Source organism: Dermacentor silvarum, chromosome 1, assembly GCF_013339745.2.
Source record: "Dermacentor silvarum isolate Dsil-2018 chromosome 1, BIME_Dsil_1.4, whole genome shotgun sequence".
Taxonomy (NCBI): domain Eukaryota; kingdom Metazoa; phylum Arthropoda; class Arachnida; order Ixodida; family Ixodidae; genus Dermacentor; species Dermacentor silvarum.
Window position 1 is genome coordinate 335,347,995 of NC_051154.1, and position 16,529 is coordinate 335,364,523.

Below are 16,529 nucleotides of genomic sequence, written 5' to 3' on the forward strand. Positions count from 1 at the left end.
ATGGCGGCCAGGTGGATGTAAATGGATAGTATATAGAGCATTTACCAGAAACCCGGGCCAAGCTAATTAAAAAAAAACAGAGAAAACAAGATAGCACGATGAGACAAATAGCAGGAGATATCATAGCGCGAAGAACTTGTTTCATTTCATAAAAAAGAAGCCGTGAGCACGTCGCAGATCGCTGAACAGCTGAACATCTACGCCGTAGGCAGAGATGACGTGAGAGATCGATGATGCTAAACATTATTTTGCGTTCATAACAGCTAAAAAGCAGTGTTCGTAGCTAATATTACTGTAAATAACTAAAAATAATAACTTAGACCTATCTGTCATAAAATAAAAGCACTGATTTCGCCCTCCGCAGCGATTTGTTGGAACTTAAGACCTTCCGGGCCCAACCAAAAAGTGTGTTGTGCAAGCTTGATGTCGCTGTTGGCGATGTCATGGGCCGACCAAAACGGCGGCACGGACATTTTGTTACGACGGGTTGTGTAACAAAGGATTGCCGTCGTCGAATGTGAAAATGTATACACAAATAAAACTGCAAATAAAAATGGCTATATTTGGCTACGAAATTTTTTTCACTTTTTTGTGTTTGGCTACATTTGGGCTACAGCTTCTCTAGGTTTTTGGCTATGCCGCCTCGTCGGACCTGGCAACACTGCGCGGAGGAAGTCGCCATCGCGCTAGCCGCCGCGGATCCAGCTTCCCGAGTCATCATCACCGACTCTAGGGAAGCCTGTCGCAACCTGTAGCAGGGACGCATTCCGTATCGTGCCTTTAAAATTCTTCACCGACGTGAGTACCAGGGTTACCCGTCCCGGCGAACCGTCATCTGGGCCCCAGCACATGCGCGGATCGAGGGAAATGAGGTAGCAGACGCTACCGCCCGCGCGCTTAACTACCGGGCATCGCCTCATCCGTCGCATATAGAGGACCAGGATTTCAATTCGGCTATTAATTTCCGGCAAATTTCATTTTCTACCAATCTTCTCACGGCCGGTATCCTCCCCCGTGTAAAGGCCTCACGAAGGCAGAGGAGCGCTGGCTCCTGCGCCTCTATACCAACACAGTACTGTGCCCGGCAGTACTGAAGCATTTTAATTAAGCTTTTTCAGGCGAGTGCCCGCACTGCGGGAACGTGTCCGCGAACACCTACCACATGGTATGGGCATGCCCCAACAACCCGGCCTACCTCCCCCACCCCCATCCTTCCCGAGAGAGCTGGGAGGCTGCCCTGCTCGGCTGCTCGACCATACAGGACCAACGTGCCCTGGTGGACCGAGCCCGGGCTGCCGCAAAAGCCACAGGGGTCCCGGAATAGGAACCCCTCCTAGATTTTGTACGGGGCGGGCCCTTCTGGCTCGTCCCAAACTCTCTCTTTGTATATAGCGACAATAAAAGTTTTTCACTCCCTCTACAAACACCATGTGATAACGTCCAGGAATTGAGTCGCGAGAAAGACCCTACGCGTGTTGCTACCGCAGCGAGCCCAGAAGCGCTAAAGGAAGACGCAATCAAGACCCAGGGCACCGACGGCACTCTTCCTGAGAACGCGAAAGCCACAGAGGATGCCATTACCGAGGTCGACATGGCAGAAACTGGCAGCGGTCCTGTAAAGAGGACGCGAGAGGAGACTGGGGACACCATTGCGAGTGGTGTTTCAGAGACAACCAGGGAACCTCCCACAAAGGCTGCAACTTCCAGACGGCAGCCTTTCAAGCCAGTGCCAAACCTTACGACAGACCGACGGACTAATTCCACGCCGCCGCCTTCTTAGCGGCGGCTACGCTTTTTTTGTTTTGTTCTTGTTTTTTTTTTGTTGTACAACCCCACTCATGTTATTTTTTTCTGTGGAAGTGCAGTGATCATGGAGCCTACTCTCACCGCGGGTGGGCCTGCATGTTTGACGCGAAGATGTGAGTAGGCTATTGGCAATATTTCCTAATAAAGATGGCAGCTAACTTTAAGCATGCCCTCCGTGTCGCGACCTTCAACACGAGAGGCCTTTCGCGCGAAGAAGACAATGTCAGCTGAATCGAATTCTTTTTAGAAAATTATTTTGATGTGTTAGCGGTGCAAGAGGCCAAAATCGAGAGTGAAGAACTAACTGATCGAATGGTTGAAGTCTTTCGCAACAGATATAATGTGTGTGTGAGCCGTGCTGTTGATAGGGCTGGTGGCTGTGCTATCTTTATTCGAAAGAGCCTTGGAATCATTGAATCTGTGTCTTCTTGTGACAATGGCCGACTAGTTTTTTGTGATTTTCTTGATGCTGAAATTCCCTGGCGAGTAGTTTGTGTCTATGCACCGAATAGAATCTTTGAGCGAGAAAGTTTTATTAGTACCATGCGACCCTGTCTAGAGTGCGTAAGAAGTGTGTTATTGCTTGGTGACTTCAATTGCGTATGCAGACCCGAAGATAGATTCAATAGTAAAACTTATAGCGATAAAAGTGCAGAATTATTGCATCGAATGATTGAGGATAATGAACTCGAAGATGTAGCTTTAGTGTTGACGCATGAAGACTAAGCAAATACACCCATTTTCAAAATGTATCTCATGCCAGATTAGACCGAATTTATGTCCCTTTTGAGTTAGTGTCTTTATGTTCCAATTATGATACACAGCATGTGAGCTTTAGTGATCACTCTTTAGTCATACTTACCACTGGTACAAAGAAAAAAGTGTCAAAGTTTAACTGGAAATTGTGGAAATTCAACAACAAATTACTACAGGATGACTTTTTCGTTGCAAAGATCAAGTAATATATAGATAGCATGCGGTTGAATCAAACATGCAACTTTATGCTGGTGTGGGAACAGTTTAAATGCGACTTCAAGGTCGCCGCATTGGAAAGAGCAAGTGTTTTAAGGCAGAAAGAAAGGCAGCAAGAAAAAGAGCTGCATAGCGAGTTAGATTACATGGTTAGCGTAGAAAATGCTAAGCCTGGGCTGTTCTCGAAAGAAATAAAAGCAGTAAAGGCGACCCTTACGAAAATGTCAGATATGGCCCTTATATGTTTTATATATGGCCATATTTGGACATATAAGTGCCCATATAAGGCCTTATACTGCCATATAAGGATCCATATATGGCCTTATACTGCCATATAAGGGTCCAGATATGGCCTTATACTGCCATATAAGGGTCCAGATATGGCCTTACACTGCCATATAAGGGTCCAGATATGGCCTTATACTGCCATATAATGGTCCAGATATGGCCTAGTACTACCATATATGACTGCAAGTAAGGCTTTATAACGTCATATAAGGGTACAAATAGGCGTTCTACTGTCATATATGGCAGCAAGTAAGCTCCTTATATTGCCATATAAGGATTTAAAAGTATACCTAAATTGTAGTTGTAACCCCCCTCCCCTCCACTCACGCGTCGAGCCCCACCAGTCCAACGTGCACCTTCAGCGCTCTGTGCACACTGTCATTACCATTCAGGAGATGGCTTGAGGTCGAATTTTCCGGATTAACAAAAACACTCTATCACCTACTGTCTTCTATTTACTCATTCACTCTTAAATTACTTTGAGTAAAACGCTGAAGAAATAAACATTGTCATCATCCTTATATATTAAAATTATAATTATTATAATTATTATTTATTATTATAATTATGTTTTGTATTATAGTTATTAGGCATTTGAGTTGCTGTTGGGTTCCTCTGGCTAAAGCAAGGTAATTACATATTATGTAAAGTGTTTGCTTCCCCCCCCCACACACACACACAAATGTACCCCCCCCCCCACCCCCTGGCAGAGATCCTGGGTGCGCTACTGCCGTCTATAGTATGGGTTATTAGCACCGCGCCTACCGGACCGCATGGCCTTATTTACGAGATGTAGCTATACTGCACGTAACAAATGCGATGCTTTGCACTGCAGCTATAGGCAAAGCATCTCGATCGAAATGAATGTGCTTGCACCGAGCAGGTAGTAAAGAGTTGAAGTGAATTTTATCGCAGAAACACACACAATCAACTCATCGTTTTGCACGTTGGCTCACAACCACACCCGATGAATATGTCTACTTTTTGAGAGAGAACAAGAACATATACTTTTGCAATCATATATACCGGCCTATGTAAAGCAGCTTGGGAATATTAAAGCATGAGTTAGGAAACCTGCTGCACGAATTCCTATTCGTTATATCAGCTACTGCACAAGCACAAACAAAAAGTTTGCTACATCAGTCAATCTGGATACTTTATTAAAGCCCCATTAAATGAAATACTGCCAAAAATTACCACCAAGCTAAAGTTTTGACACATTCAGTGAAATCCAAACCGAAACCAAACGTGGAATGGCCAATGCAATGTATCGCTTGGCAACATTGGTAAGCTTGCTGCGCCGGCAGCACATGGACGGCAGCTGTCAGAAACCGAGGCCTGTTTTCGTGTGTAATTTTCGTTCGTGCATCCGTGTTAACGCAATGTTCTCCGCGGTTTGTGTGTTATTCGTGAACGCAATCGGAACGAGTCCTCATCAACGCAGTTTAACGCGACTGTAAGTAAAGGGAAGCAGCGGGCGCCTTCACTGGCGCGGCCCTCGGCGATCGCTTTGTTTGTACAGTCAACCACAAAAGTTTGCGGACCACGCGAGCGCGTGGCCAAGAGCCTCTTCGCGACACTTCCGCTACGTCACCAGCGATCGACAGCAGCGCTACGTTGAAGACGCATCCCTTCTTAAATCTATGGCCTGTCTATTTTCGCACTGTGCGCAAATATTTTCTACCTATCTCTTTCAACGTGACGCGCTCTTTGTTAGCCAGGGCTACTTGCTTATATTTTGAGAGCAGAATATCAGTACAAGTAATCAGACAGCGTATTCTTCGGCTGTTATCAGTTCTGTTTTCGCGTAGCCACGCTGTTTTTTTTTTTCGTGAGTGCGTGAGTGAGCGGTGAGGCAGCCATGGGACACAGATGCTTAGTCAGTAGGCAGAATTTTTCCGTTCCTCCCCCATCGCTAAGTGACAGTAGCGGCCGGGATTTGATCGCTTGCGCCCAGGTTTTGCTGCGCAAAGCCCGAACCACCGCGCTGCTATAGTGGTTACATTTAGAAAAATAAGAAATAATCGGGTGCGATGACTCTTTTTATAACCCTTTGCGACATGGCGTCCTCGTTTGGGGACTCGAACTTCGGAGGCGCGTCCCACGCCACGTGTTTCTTCAAATGACCTAAAACTCAGTGTGCACATTCGTGTCCGCTTCCTGATGGGACAACTAGCGGTCAGTTAACTTCATTGTCCTGCGTATTGCTGCAGATGATCACTTTGCTGGAGACACTACCATGTTAGACAATCGTTCGACGTGCCGCGTTCCAAGACCAACGTCAAGAGTATTTTTTTTCTCCGGTCGACACGAATACAACCGAAAAAGCAAGTGTACATGCGTTTCGGGCCTAATAGTTGATTCTTTTTATGCAAGCATTGAAGCTGACGGATTTCAGAATAATTAGATAATGAGTTATACGCTAATTAATTTTTTTTACTGAAACTCGCACAAAACAGCACATTGCTTCGTCTTCTTTCTTGGAATGTAATAGTGAGCGTCTTGAAATGATGCCATGCGCATTTGACGCATTTGCAGACAGTGCATCATAATTCGTGTCTGAAGGGGATGAATTTATTCACAAGACATTTACAGAAGTGTCATGAAACATAGGTCTCTCAATGATCTAGTAGGAAGTGAAATGTCCGCCGTTTTCTATCACCTTATTGATGCGTGTGGGCATCGACTCGTACAAAGATTCAGTAATCTCCGGTCGACCGCGCAGGCTTTCCCATTCTTGTGCGATCGCTTGCCACAGCGTATCGGCCGTGCGGCCGCGGTTGGCTCGTGTGGACAGCCGTTTCTTCAACATGCCCCAGACATTTTCTATGGGATTAAAGTCGGCGCCACATGGAGGCCACTCAAGCTGGCAAACAGCATGTTCTTCTAGCAATGACTGGACGATACGTGCTTTATGGATCGGGCTGCGGTCGTGTTGAAAAAAATAGCAGCCGTCGCTGAAGGGACCGTCCAGCGCATACGGAACGAGGTGTCTAGTGATGACGTCGCAGTACCGTGACGCAGTGAAGGGCCCTTCCAGACGCACAAGGGGACCAAGGCCATCTTTGCTGATTGCTCCCCACACGCTCACGGAACACCGTCCACTGGATAGAACACTCTGTGTGTAATTAGGCAGACATCTGCAAGAAATAGCATACAATTGGGTTCCAGCGGCGCGTCTAAAAATGTTGTGATTCCTCTTGCGTATGAACTTTATGATGCTGTTATAGAGTTGCAATAGAAAACGTGCAAACATCATTAGATAGTACTGAAAGACCCACTGGCAGCTTTTAATTAGCTTCAGAGTAAGTAGTACTATGAAACAATCGTTAATGTTTTCAACATAATACCACTACAGAAAAATCTCGTAATGTCCAAAAGCTCATTTTACGTGAAACATGTTGTGATGCAGAATTAGCTTCGTGAATTAACTGCCAATACACTGTAAACACACCTGCAGTTTAGTGGACGCCAAACCCGCTTCCGTTGGTCCCAGCGCGTGGAAAAAGTTGACTCGTCGCTAAAGATGACATCGCCCCATTTCTCTGTTGTCCAATCTTTCATTGCTGTAGCGAACATGAGTCGTTCTTGTAGCTGGCTGTCTGAGAGGCAGGGCTTCTGTGCTGCTACGAAAGACTGCAGGCCAAGCTCACTCAGCCTTCTTCTTACAGTCTCAGACGATACCGTGAGCGAGAGCGCTTCTCGGATATCCTCTGCACTTTGAAAAGGATCAGCCACGATGGCGGCCGTAATCAGGCGGTCCTCTTCCTCAGTCGTGGCCCTTGGACGCCCACTGCGCTCCATATCTGTGAATCTGTCATCGTCGCGGAAAGCTTGAATAATCCTATTCACGGCAGTCCGGCTCCTGTTGGTTCGGCGGCAGATTTCGCGCTGAGGTATTCCCTCTATAAATAAACGCACAATGTGCCTTCTTTCGTCAAGTGGAACACGCAGCGGCATCTTTCCAAATAGGCAATCACCACGTGGCCTGAAGCAAGTCTAATACGTTTTCAGCGACTGATGTGAAGATGCGCCTATGTGTGAAAGAAAATTTTCTATGCATCCGCTTTTTCTTTATTTTTGATGACAGTGAAACACCTCCCTACCCTTTCTCTCAAGACGCAGAAGCAGCAACACTCATTGGACCAAGATGCTGCCAACCAAAGTGCGCCAGTAAACGTCGCGTAAAAAAATCGTCGCAGCGCTTCGTGAAACTTATCTACCCACTGGCACACCAGTCGACAAAGGTTGCAGTGATTGCTCCGATACTGCTATCAAGCCAGATATGTGGCGGTCTTTTCGCAGACAGCGCTCTGCGTCAACACAACGAACTAACAATGTCATGCACGGGAATAAAAAATTAATAGGCAGGCGAGTACCAAGAGGGCTCATATCCGGGAGAGCGCCCCTGTCGCCGCTAGGTGGCGTACCGCTAGGTGGCGCGGATCGGCAGTCTGGCACGCGCTCGCGTGGTCCGCAAACTTTTGTGGTTGACTGTACGTGTCGCGCGCACGGTTCAACTTTTGAATACCGTGGCTGCGCGTTGTCGCAGTGCAGTGATGATTATATACCAGTGCTCATCGTGAAACTGCACAACCCGCGTCACTGCTGATGGAGCTGCCACGTACGTAGACGGCGGCGCCCGAGAAGACCTTTTCTGAAGAGAATGCGTGCCTGGCGATTGTCACTTGCAGTCGCAACTTTTACAAAGGTACGTACAATCCCCCCCCCCTTTTGCCATGTGCTATTTGCATAATTTTGAAGCAGTGCGTGTTGCGATACCGCGTAAAGTATAAACCGCATTCACGCAATCTTGCGCGCGACAACAATCGACGCGATGGAGATGGCTGTCGCGTTCGTTCGTCGCCTACAAGTCGTACAGCATGCAAGCGACGAGATGAGCGACGTCTCCCCGGTGTTGCCTTTATGAGGGCAGCAAATACTCGCCGAAACTGGCGTGACGCTTGCTTTATTAATTTAACGGGTTTTAGTTTAAAGAGCAGCATAAATATTTCTAACGATTTCACTACGTTATTATCCTTGCACGTATCAAAATCTAGTCGTTTGCTCGTTCCGTGCGACAATCGGTAGTACTTGACTGATGTATATCCAGTTCCGGCTTCGCGCTATTGGCTAGTCGCTCATAGCACTTGCGGGCGACGAGCGACGTATTCTAAATTTCTAGAACCGAGCGATTGAGCGAAAAGACCAAGCGATCTGTTCGCGCGACGGCCCGTTTCGTCGCTCGTCGCCGTTGCGCACAAAATCGCGTGAATGCGGTTTGGGCTTAAAACACAAGCGGGCGAATCCGCTCCTTCAGTTTCGTCTACAGTCCCCATTATTGTTATGTTTGCCTTGGAGTTCGTGGCGTATGTACATCGGACCCTGTCAACCCAATTACAAGTACGAATGATCTACTAGCACAGAGGCTGACTGTCATATTAATTTGATTGAAGGTCTGCGTTATTCGATCGATCGTCCTTGTTTCGAGTCATGCTATGCTACACGCTATGAAATATCTTGTATTATTTTATGTGTTTGAATTCAGCGTTGTAGTTTTGGAGCTAGATGTAGCTATATCATTTGCATTTATTTCAATGTGGTGTGCGCGGCACCTTGTAATAGTCTTTGCAGAGACGGAGTGTACCTGGCTGGCTGCTAGGCGATTCGTCTAGCCGAATTTTAACCAACTTCGTTTATATTAGTGGGCTTTGTCATGCTGGCGGACCTCCAAATCACCCTGGTGACATTACTAAATGCAATTATTAATTATCAACTTTCGTTATTACTATTTGCTGCTGTTGCTGATGCCGCTAGCTAGAGAGCTGTCCAGCACAGCTTCCTTGTCAGTATTTTTAGGTGGCCTCAACTGTGCGGTACTTTCATATGAAAGGCTATACAAATGTTTACACAGCATAGCTGCGGCTGTTTGCAGCGTGAGTTTTTTTTTCTTCTCTAGTGGATATAACTGCTATGCGTAAAATTTGCCAACAGTCATTTTTAGCAGTGAAGGAACTTTTACGCCGTTGCTTGCATTGAACTGTAAGATTACTACAACATTCCCAAAATGAGAGAGATTGTCACTGATAAAGGGTTAAATTGTTTTCATGTGATGTCGGCTGCATAGATGTGCAGCAATGAACTGATCTAGGGCAAAGTTCAAACGACAAGGAAAACGTTCTAATGCAGTGTCTTTCCTCAGTGAGCTAAGCAAATGGGATGTGCCAAACCGGCAAGGTGTACGAAGATTTAGCTGCAGAGACAGTTGGAGCAGTCAATAGGGAGAACACAAATGGAGATCTTTTTCTCTCTGGATGTATAGCTCACTGGAGTGCAGACTGATTTTCAATATGTATACTAGGCTCTTCGATTGGCCACCCCGCACTGCCCAGGGCTGTCCAAGAAGCGTGTGCACCAATGCTTATCGTTAGTACACAACACCTTGGTCAGTCTCGGACAACTTATTGAAGAAACCGTGTTCACCTTGATTTGTTTTCTGTATTGACTGAAATTATAGCTGTGCGATTTATTATTTAACTGACAAGTGCTCGTATCATAGAGATGCCGGCATGCATGCAGGTTTTTCTTTTATGTGGCGTATCCTTCTGGTATAAGTTAGTAAAACGCACGATCCAGGAAGCTAGATTCATGGATATCTCAACTTGTTCGGGACTTACATGGATGTGTTTATAGGCTAAATTATTATTTATCATCATCAATCTATCATCGGGACTAAGAAATTGCACGAACTCTTACCAGTAGATTATTATCACGCATGTTCGTGTGCATTGGCTCCACTTTGATACCAGCCAACATTTTTCTGGTTTTGCAGCAATTTTGTGGCATGGGGGGGGGGGCATTATGTTTTTTTTAATATTGTGATTTGCTCTTACCTTCTTTACACTGCGTTCAGTGGAACTCGTTGAAGTTCTGCATTCCCGATTCACACACTGGCGTGAAAAAATTGCCCGATTACACTTAACCCCTTCAGTGACGAAGTATGATTGACTGTCGATAAATGTATGAAATTTACATAAATATATGCCAAGGTGCTGCAGACTCCATTAAGAGCAAGTCAAGATGGTAGAATGACTGCATATTATGATGATTCACCATAATTACAGAGTGATTAAGTGTCTAATTGTTGTGCACGCTGTAATGATAGGTCTCTTCATAAAAAATTACTGAATCACTAGTGTGTTACCTGCACAAGTTAATTATTGGTTGCAAGCTTTACTAGAAAGAAGAAAATTATTTTGCAATTGCTACAGAAATGTCCCACATCACACCTTCCGTCAAACACTGTAGTGCCTTCTCCAAAGCTATCTTCGGTAGCGATACATTTCCCTCAGAAGTGAAATGAAGGTACTTGAGGTAACCATAATGTTTAATTTACCCTAAGATTAGTTTTTGTGGTCATTTCCTTGACACAGCTGCACAGAAATGGCAAAAATAAGTTGTGCACACAATTATGTACACCGTGACTGAAGGGAGTATCAATATGAGCTTCAGAGTGTGAGGATTTATTTACAGGAAAGGCAAATGGCTCAGCCTGAGCCAGTGTGCTCTCACCTGCTTTTCTGCTCACATGAGTTGGTAAATGTTATAATAGGGCTGACTCCATTTGTTGAAACCAATTTTTTTTCTCGATATATGTGTTCGTGTAGTATTTGAGCCCACTTAATGGTAAAATCGTGACAGCAAAAGCTTTCCTTGTTTTTTTTTACCAATTTGTTAGCGTGGCAGCACATACTGTGCGGTTTATTCTATGATCGAGCCATGCTTTGTACTCGTAGAGTATACAACAGCTCTGCAAGAGTTTGGAAAATGTAATGAAACAGGGAAACTGCCTTTTAGCATGTATGCACGTGGACATTTTAAGTTTGTCGCTTCATCTGTCAACTTAGATCCTTCATTTGTCATAGCACTAATACATGGGTACAACACAACAATATAGGCAAGCTTTCAATTTAACAGAAATTTTCATGGTTCTATTGAAATATTGTGTGAAATGTCGCCACTATACCACAACTTTAGTGAGGTTAGATTTCATTTTGACATTCTTGTCCACGTGCTAAATTCTCTTTTGGACAGCTTTTTTTCACATCCTCCAAGCACAACTTCAGCAATGCGTAACCATTATCTGCATGGCAGACAGGTCAGGACTTAGTGGCATTGTTCTTTGACGTAGTGAATGTTATGTAAGGAATTAGGAACCAGCATTGAGTAGCACTTTGCAGCGCTACTTAACCATTCCCATGTCTAGTGGCAGCCACCAAGTGACATTTTTCCACTGATTTATGTAATCATTATGGCATGCACCCTGTTTTAGGTAGCTCTTTGAACTAGTGAATACAGCCTTCTGCTATCACGTAGCTGCAGCAATAGTATTGAGTTCATGGAATGACTGGAAGCACTCGGTTCTTTACCATCACATTTCAGTGCATATGGCATCACGTGTACTGATCACAAAGACCTCTAGAGAACAACACCTAACTTGATAACCTACACAGTGCACTTGAGCTTCATATATCATGTAAGCTGCACGCCTATTTGCATTACTCTGCAGAGACATGCAGTCAGCAACACGGATGACTGCAGTTACATGTGTCTTAAATGAATATTCACCTAATGTACATGTCACTTCAACTGTCTTGCACTGTTCTACACAAGTCGGCTTGCATATGTGATGCTGCTAGCTAATATCTGGTAATAATAATAATCCGTGTTTTCTCAGTGGCAGCTGGCCTCCATGGGGCGGTGCAGACAGGGGACTGTCATTGCTGGAGCACCTCCTGGCTATCCACAGGAAATGAAAAAAACATGGTAAATTCAAACCCCCTCTGGTTCTCATTTTCATATTTCCATAAGTGTGTGTGTGTGTTCATCACCCTGAAGTTACTTAAATTTGAAAACGAAGCCATATAAAGTCTACTCATGGTCTCACGTGCATTATTAAACATAAATGTACAAAATCACGCAGCTTAAGAACCTCAAAGATAATTTGTAGCAGATCAGTCACTGCAGAGGTCAGGATATGTATTGTCGATGCTCGCAGACAATAGAATTGCAGACTTGTTCATCATTAAAAGCAATTATACATTTAGGGTGTGGACATTTGGTAATGGTTTGAGTGAATGCTAGAGACGACTGCATGAATATGCCACCCCTAACGTAATGCCACGACAGAGGCCCTTAAAGATGAAATAAATGACGATAAGAAGCTTGGTAACAGATTTGTGCAACGAGCGAATTGTAGCACGCACAGGGAAAAATACACGAGAAGGCACAAAGAATACACACACGTAGCGCTTCATTGTGCCTTCTCATATCTTTGTTCTCTGTTCGCGCTACAGCTCGCTCATTTCAACATGAACAACCAACAAGCCCACATCGCCACTCAGATTTGTGCAGTTTTTTTCGAGTCATATTTGGGTAAAGTACCACAGACTATATTTGAAGTGAAATAAGTTATATTTCCTTGTTTAATTGGCCAACACTGTAGTTAGGCTCTGGGTATATTTTGGCCAGGTATGTATATATGTCAGTGCTACGTTTATTAGATTGTTTTAGAGTGAGTTTAAGTCATAATTATAGAAATTAATACTTGTGATCATGATATTCTTGCCATAAGTTTATGCAAGGGACATGTAAATTTGGTCTTCATATAAGCAACAACAAATGGAAAGTTGCTGATGATTTTATAGGCATTGAAGATGTCAACATGTTAGCTTATTTGGATGCTTTTGTGTTGTCATGTGGCCTATATCATACGGGATGGAATTGATGGCCAAAATTGTGGACATTTTAACCTCCCAAAGGCCAACATCATATCTTTGATATGCTGAGCTTGATGCCTGAAAATGCTCATTTACTGATGATAAACATAATGTGCAATGCACTGTAGCATTTCTGACATGCTGCAACACTTTCAGTTGTAGATGGCTCAGCAAACTAATGAGTAATGAGTTACTCTTAGGTTATATATAACTAAAAGAAAATTTAGTTTTTCTTTTGTTTATGTATTCATTGGGGGTGATTGTATGAGAAAGAAAGGTGATCAGGTTCTATTCTTCCTTCATATAGAATTGTGTCTGCTTTCCGAACTTTAGGAAAGATGTTCAATTTGTCAGACACTGCCTGCATAACACCACCTCCATAAATAGGAAGAACTGATGTTCATCCGTGATACTCTAAGAACACTGCGATGAATCATAGGTGCACATATAAAAGTAATCACAAGAAGGGAAATGCATAGCAAGCATCTGCATCTAGATCGAGATAGTTAAATTTTGGATTAAGGTGAAACATTGCAGAAGAGCTGCATGCTGTACATGATATGCAGGCTAAATCATTGAAGGTTGATTCATTGAAGGCATTATAAAAATAATGTTTTGCTATTTTCTAATAGCAGCCGGAGTAATTGCTATGAAAGAGAAATAAAATTTTTAAGGAATAAAATAATTAGCTAGTGTCTAGTACAGAACTTACAGAAATGAAATTACTGAGTGCAAATGTATGGAATAAGTTGTTTCACTTGGAGAGTGCTGCACAGGTCATGGGGCCACTAGAAAATTGTGAGGATATAAGGGAAGAGCGAAAGCATGTGCAGTGAAAATATGGGCGAAAGTGTCTGTAAAGGAGCGAAATCGATTTTAAGACTTACTGTAAGCCGATGAATAAGGATTTCAAGGTGGAGGATTGCAAAGGTATAGCTGAATCTCTCTATGAGCCATTGTGACACACATGAACAATTTCCGTAGAAAATGAGAATCTATTTAAGCACGTTACTGAGAGCATAATCACTGGAAAATGGTAGAGCAGAGATCGGTTTGCGTAAACACGGGTTTGGCGCTTACTTTCAACTGCAGTTTACTGAAGAAATGTGATATTTATAAGTACTGACATCATGGGGCATCACATTAATGATAAAGCAACCAAATATTCGAGTCACCAGGACCCCCTAATACAACCACATCATAGCCATGTGCCATGACAGATTGGTACGGCCTAGTATACCAGAGGTGATAAGAGACAATCCAGATTATCACACAGCATGACGCTTGCCTCTAAAAATATGTGAAGGTAGGTTGAAGCATGTGCGCTGGCCCAGCAAATAATAACCTAAAAAACAAGACTTAAAAAGCAGATGCTGCATCTATAATGATTACTCGGAAGGAGTACATAGCAGATCAAAAAACGAGAAAGCAAAACCAACCAAGTTGGTTTTCTGAAGGCACTTCAGGTCTTTATTTGCCACTGCACTGCGTCCAGCAGCATCTGAGGCGACAGAATTGGTCGAGCTTTTTTTGCGATCTTGTGCATCAGGCTCGCTCGTTCAATGGGCACAAAACAAATCCATCTGCCTGCCTTGAGTGTCGGTGGCATATTCTTACCTTGATACCCTGAATCAAGTTTACCAATTCAGTTTTTCGAACCTTCTGCTGCTTCTCAACCTGTGTGCATTCATTGGTTTGCCTCAAAACTGCGACACCAGTGCTTGTTTTGAGACCATATCACCTGTTTGACAAGTTTGGTGATAGATCTGACTCCAATTTGTCTTCCACAGTGATGGCATTGTCTTGAATGCCAAGTTGTTGCAGGAGGCCCTTCAGCTACTTACGCAGAACAGCGTGTCTAGGATGGCAGTGTCAGCATTATAATTGCTTGCGATAACATTTGCAGCACCTGTAGCACTCATCACGGCAGGGTATACGGCTTTCGTCCATGGGTCAATGGCATCCTGTATTATGCGCTGCATGGCAATCTAGCCAATTGATAACTTGCATGCTTTTCATTGTAATCGTTAGGGGCTTAGCTGCAGCCTTACTAGCCACTGTGGGAGGAAGTTGCTTTTTTCGTACCTTATTTGGGGACGGAGCATTGGGTAGTTCTGAAAAAAGTTCATTTTTGAGGCAACACAATTAAAGTGTTAGTTACATTCTGCATCAGTGACGCACACACAAGCATGCTGTTTGTTGTTGGGTATCAGGGAAGAGTTCTTAAGTATCTTTCTGTTTAACTTAGTACTAAGTTTAGTGCTAGTAATAGAAATATGTGATAGTACATTTAGTCCATACATAGCTTCATACATCTCGATCAGAATCTGAGCAGGGCTCGCTAAAGTAACCGACTCTGAGCAAGCTTTATTGTATATCTTCTCTTCATCTTGTAGGCATCAGCGTGCTACAGTCAAATTCAAACTTGCGAAACTAAAAAGCAAAAAGAAAGGGAACTGTTTCCTCATGCATACCGCCGCAAACAGCGTGCGTCACTGTTACTGAATATTAGCAACAATGCTTCTTTCCCATTGTTGCTTAATAGTGAGAAACTTTCTTGTGAACTACTTGGTGCTGTAGCCTCAAAAAAATTCAAACTTGCTCCTAATGCATTTAGTAAAGCCCTCAACACACACAAGGAAAAGTTCCTATCCTAATAATTATCCAGTAGGCTCCTTGAAGACAAGGGCTTAATAATAATAATATGGGATACTGTTGGAGCTGTAGACGCTCATCTTATTCCATTACGCCTCCATAAATATTTCTGTTAAGTACATGGCAGTCACTTACAGCAACATTGGCACTCCCATGTTAGTCATGCTGTGCTATATACACAATGCCAGGTGCTGTAATAGGTCGACAATGAAAATAAGTCATGGGTACAGCTAAAGCGATTAGAATGTTTAAAGCAGTTAAAAAACAAATGCAGACTGAGGGGCAGAGAAATGAAGAGAGTGCAAGCACTCCTTTGTCTGCGTTTGCCCATGCCGCTTTCAACATTTCAACCATGAATACATAACAGCTTGCCCAATTTTTGGTTCTCTTGGATGCTAAAGCGGTCTCAGATCCTCATGACTAACCATTTCAACTGGATGAATCTACCGCAGTAGTGGTATAGCAGTAGAGCATCCGCCTCGTATGTGGGAGGTACTGAGTTCAAATCCCCGTGCCGCCAGAAAACCTCCGTTTCTTTCTGATGGGTAGAGATGTCCCTTGGCCTGGTGCTCGGCTTCTTGTGAGGGTTCACATCTTGAAAGAGATTTCATGCGTGCTCTCTGGGCACTTATTGTCCAACGACAGATGGCCTTGTTGAAGAGCATCAACCTCGGCTGCCTTGAGGCAAGTGCAGCCGCTAGGTGCCTACCGGTGAAATCACGTCTACACTAAGTCCTACGCGCAGCGTTCAAGAAAAGAGCAAGTACGTCTCATGGCTACATTCCTGATGGTGTTGTCGATCAGTGGTAGATCGTCTAGCTGTCGCGACGATTTCCGTTGGAGGCGACCCAAGGCATGATGACCCTCGTGGAAGGCCAGCCAAGGCAGGGTGACGGCAATGGTCATCAGATGAGGCAGGCGACGGCTGCATTACCGTGGCCCGAGGACTCGAACGGCTGTCGGGCGGGTTGCTTCCACCGCCACAACCTCACATGCCACCTCGAGCAAGAGGCGGCTTCAAAGCAAAGG